The following is a 5,315-nucleotide window of genomic DNA, read 5'->3' on the forward strand; positions in this document are numbered from 1 at the left end:
ATTAAATTACAGATCCTTATAACCACTCCGTTATATAAAGGATCTGACAATATCCCATAGGGGGTCACGTTCAGATGACCTTTATACCACGTGGTCTTCATATCAGATACATTTCAACACCTTCTCACATCCATTGAAAACGATATTTCGTCCCAGTATACATATACAACTATCTTTATTGTGCTCTTTGGGCGAGATGACTACGTAAACCAAAATAATTCTGACAGTTTTTTCAAACTTTTTCGTCCCTGAAATTCTCTGTCAAAATTTTGCAAGTAGCAATTTGATTGGCCTTTTCCAAAGGTCACCTGGACATGACCCCCAATTGGATTTTCTCAGATCTTCTTATCAAACGTAGTGATAATAAAGATCTGTATTTTAATCAGATTGGTATTATATATAAATATAAAACATATATGTATTGTTTACATTTTTAAAAAATTCTATGAAAAAACCAATATACACGTAGGCCTAATGTTGTGTCAAAATGTAAACAAAGCCATGTGTTTCTTTTAGAAAAAAGTAGCCCCTTTACGTTGCATAGAACATTTTCATACGCAAGTTCAAAGTTCAATGTTACCATGCAGTTATGGTAAACAAAATCGGCTAGTACTTGCGTATAGTGAACAAGCCTAGCAAGTGTAAATATAACATTTTGAAAACATTGTCACATTACCCTTATTATTATTCGATTATCCACGTACACCCACCCACACACACAGACTCACATATATATACTCACATTACAAAGACACTTGGAAATACGCAACAATTATAAAAAATTTTTTATTTAATTTGTATGTGAAGAATTTGCGAAAGACGTTGAGAGATATGATGCATGTCGCGTGGTGAGAATCGGTGGTTTCTGGTTAACTATTAACAAAAGTAAATAATTGTAGTGGGCTTGTATAAAGCTTAGATTGGAAGAGAAAATGTGTGATTAATATACGGTGTATTATTCTAGAAAAATTGCACGTGATACTGAAAAATCTTCACATTTTCCATGTGTCTGTGTCACACTCGAACTACAGTCATGTTATAATTCCAGTTGGCGCCGTGTACTAAGATATTTGTAAACAGGGAAAAAATCAAAAGGCGAGGCAATAAACTGTTGAACAAGGAAACGAAAATTATGAAACGTCTTTCAACTGATAACACATTGATTCTAATGGAAAAAATTAGTGGTGATATCTAAAAGACATTAACATTAATAAAAAGAAGATAATACTTGGTTCCTTACTGAGTTAATTGAATATAAATATACCAGCGTTGAAACATTTCATAGGACGTTAAACTAATTAAACCGAAACCTGCATTGAACCAAGTGCGTTTTTTATCAGTCAAAAGGAAGATATTTGTTGTAACTTTGTATAATTATTTGCATCCAACCCCGAAAACATTTTTCCAGAATTTGTTTGAACAGTTGGTGAACCACTATTAAGAAATTCAATATTATTTTTAATGTTATAAGCAGATATTTCGCACTCATAACTTTTATGAAATAGGTTTGACCGTATAATGGTCTGCTGGTTTGCTATTCATGTAATCATTTGTTCCTCTTAATTAACATCAGTAAGATGATCTGTGTGACATTATTACAATTCAAATCTCAATCATAAATACAAGACTTCATTTTAAAATGAGAGTATGTACAATACTGATGATTAGTGGACGGTTTTAATTTACTTGAAACAAGAAAACATGTACAATAAAATATCACAAAGGTATACCCAAATTTTTTTTTTTTTTTTTTTTTTTATGAAATTTTACCATTTCCCCCATTTTACACGTTACAGGATATGACGTCGACTGCAAAAGTGACTCTACGACAACGTCATGCATCACAACAAAATCGGGAAGTTCAAAGAAATATGTGTTCCATAAGATTAATAAGGTATGGGGGAATGCAGAAAAGGACTGTGGTGAACTTGATAACGGAAATCTGGTATCCATTACCTCAGGACGTGTCAAAGAAGATCTGGAGTGGATTCAGAGTAATTCAACAGAAGCTGGAAAACTCGGAGATCAGGAGTTTTGGATAGGTCTGCGTTATAGCCGACCGTGGGTATGGACCCACAGTAAGTTTACTAAATAATCACCCGTTAGTTTAAATGCATACTGGTGCAAATGTAATTTATCATTTACATTAGTTTCACATGCTTTTAATTTATGCAGGATTTTTATTCTGATTCCACAGTACAACACATTACGGATTAAGTGTATCGACACATTACCACCAGCTTTCAATCTCCAGGTGCAAAAATGTAGCGTGTTAGAGACTCGTTTGAGGCAGTGACTGTTCGAATGTCAAGTACTTGAATTTCCTAGACCTTTAAAGGGATAACAACAAATATATCTGGTGGTTTACTTTTGTTTACCGCCAGAAATATTGTATGTCTTTTTGTTGTATGAATATTTCTATAATTCTTTATTATGTTGTAGGTAACACACGTATCACATACTTTGACTGGTTTCCAGGAGAGCCAAACTACAACTTAGGCGTTGAGGATAAAATTATGATGTGGTGGGTTTGATTTATGTACATGAATTAATTATTGAATGTATAGAAAATAAGTCACATTTTCGAACACGGGTTTAAATAAGTACTGGTGTGCCAAGTCTTTATTTGTGTCCAACAGGTATGGTGCAAAGGACAATAAAGGCAATTCTATCAACGGGGAGTACCACTGGAATGACGAAAAACACGACAGGAAAAACACAGATGGCATACCCTCCAAGTATATCTGTCAAATCCGTAAATATAACTATTACATACCGATAATCAAAATATAAAATACTGGTAATTTTGTGAAATCAATACCTAGTTGAACTTTTGTTTAAGATAGTAAACGGTCATACGTTAGGCTCTAATCCAAAACGAGTCTGTTACATTAAAACAATGAAAATTGTTGTTTGTTTCAAGTTTGAAACTTTAAACATATAGTTGACATATCGTGTTAGAATTACATGTACACATGTACTTTATCATAGAAACATCACACATTTATGTGCTTTGTCAATCCCCGGTAGATATACCACTGCGTAGCAACTGGATTGAAATATCTCCTTAGCCCTTCCGGTAGGGCGTTAAAATTGTACCTGCTGCCATTATTGCATAATCGTAAAAGGCGACTAAATTCAGAATCTTTTCTCGTCTTCTTAACTATCTTTATTATACCGAAACGGAGAATCTAAAGGTAGGTTTCGTCCAACCAAATAAATATTTTTGTAAAATCCGATAAATGGAAGAAAAGGTGAAAAAACATATTAAAAATACTTCAATTTAATTTCTCAATACGTATGAGAGTGAACAAATGTGTCTTGATTACAAAATTGAAGGAAGTCCTTGATTTATTACGATGTCAGGCTGACAAGATAGCATGCAAATGAAGCTGCGATGGATTGTGTTGTCAAAGTTTCGCGCATTGTTACGCACTAAAAGTAAACAAAATGGCTGAACGAAAGCGTGTGAGAAAAAAAGATGCATCTGATTCGGCAACAAAGAGGAGGAAATTAGAATGGAATTGGTAGCACCCTAAGATATCTCTAGGGAATGAAATTCAGAGATGGCTTGTAGCAATAGAAGAAACAGAAACCACATCTCAAGCGGAACTCGCTCGGATTCTGTTGGGATTCGTTTTGCACGTGGTGAGTTAAATTTCAACACATATGCCAGCGCACAAACAACGACAGACTAAATACGTTTATGTTTGATGTACTAAGCTAGCGAGCGTATGCAAGTCGCAAATGAAGAGAAAGAGCGATAACGGAGTTATCGTTCTTGAACGAAATGTTTACACGGCTAATTTAACCTACCAACACGCTTATAACCGCGATTTGAGTGATAAGGAAACGATGTGGATAAATTTGCTGAAAATTTGAAAGCTGATAAATCTTTGCGTGATCTATCGATTGACATCATTTTGATAATTACGAAAAATCTTTAAAAAGTCGAAATTTTGGGTCAAACAGGCAAAAATCGAGATTTACATCGATAGTTTCTGTTTAATTCAACCTAGCGAACAAACGCTAAAAGTTGACAAACTGAGATTTTATACATTAAAAAAAAGTAATTCTGAACAAAACGGTATCTTTGGTTTTTCAAAATATTACGAAGAACGACCACAAGATGGTCTTGGAAATTGGTGGTATTTCGCAGGTTCCCAGTAAATTTCCACGGCAGAGGAGTTTTCGGGACTTGTGGACCGCCTTCCTTCAAAGCTATTCTGACCGATTAGATCGACGAGTGGACCATTCACAAATTAATCGTATTTATGACCAGCAGTTGGTACCTGGCAACTGCCCCAAATGGGACTCAAATGGCTTGTGGTAATATGTCGAGACATCTTAATTTAATTCAAGGAGATGATAGAGGAAAGTCTGAGTACGCGGAGAAAGAACCCCTGACTAGCAGTCAGTACGTGGAATCTACCTCACACAATGACCGTTGAGCTGCTGAATGTTTGTCATGTATGTATCGGTCTAAGAATGCGATATACACTAAATTCTTCGCAGTCATGACTTTTATTTTATTGTACGGAGGATAGACAAGTGTTTGCGTGTGTGTGGAAACCTGTATATGATCTGTTAACCTATTGTTCGCTTAGACGCTCCCAGAATTATTCACGGACAATCAGATGTTCTGCTCACATGTATATCTGACGTAACTATGGGATTCCCCGAACATTCCTGAGGAAAGCCCCCCGGTTGTAGCCCCGACCAGCGATTCATTTTGTAGTTTATTACCGTTTACAATATAGGGGCATATGTAAATATATGAGATTCAAACTCGTAACCCAAAGGTAGAGCAAGACACAGCCCCAAACAAGTTACTCCATCTTTTTCACCTTCTAAATAACCAGTGCGTCCAAACTACTAATAAGTGATCAATACCTACTGGTGAAAGGACAGAAAAAAATTAAACTTTAAATTAAAGTGATTGTGAAGTCATTTTGCAGGAACAGATATTATGCAATCATTGTGTGTATGGCTTAAAATAGGAAATAGAAAATTCACCTGGGTTGGGGAAGGGGAGGTAATTGGCTTATTTACTCGCTTTCATGCATTCAGCTAAAATTTCAAACTACCTCTGAAAAACTTTTCAGTACATTTCCATTATAATTATACATCATATAGCTTAAGGCATCTTGATTAATAGATTATATTGACAATATCTGCTGTGAACTGATGCATGTATATACATTTAAGGGTTGAAAAATGACAGCTGACTTTGAAAGGGTTTGCTTTCAATTAAATACTTCATTCTTTACAAGTTCTCATAAAAAGTTTTCACTGGGATTGAATAAAAGGGAGGT

The 5,315-nt window shown here is 35.1% G+C and overlaps 1 long non-coding RNA gene across 1 annotated transcript; it reads left to right on the forward strand.

Moving 5' to 3' along the window:
* Positions 1 to 1,043: 1,043 nt before the first annotated feature.
* LOC138319898 (uncharacterized) lies at positions 1,044 to 4,421 on the forward strand. Its single transcript, XR_011208040.1, has 3 exons — positions 1,044 to 2,078; positions 2,443 to 2,524; positions 2,640 to 4,421. It is a non-coding gene; the product is annotated as an uncharacterized lncRNA (long non-coding RNA).
* Positions 4,422 to 5,315: the final 894 nt, after the last annotated feature.

The sequence above is a fragment of the Argopecten irradians genome, chromosome 3 (genome assembly GCF_041381155.1).
Source record: "Argopecten irradians isolate NY chromosome 3, Ai_NY, whole genome shotgun sequence".
NCBI lineage: Eukaryota > Metazoa > Mollusca > Bivalvia > Pectinida > Pectinidae > Argopecten > Argopecten irradians.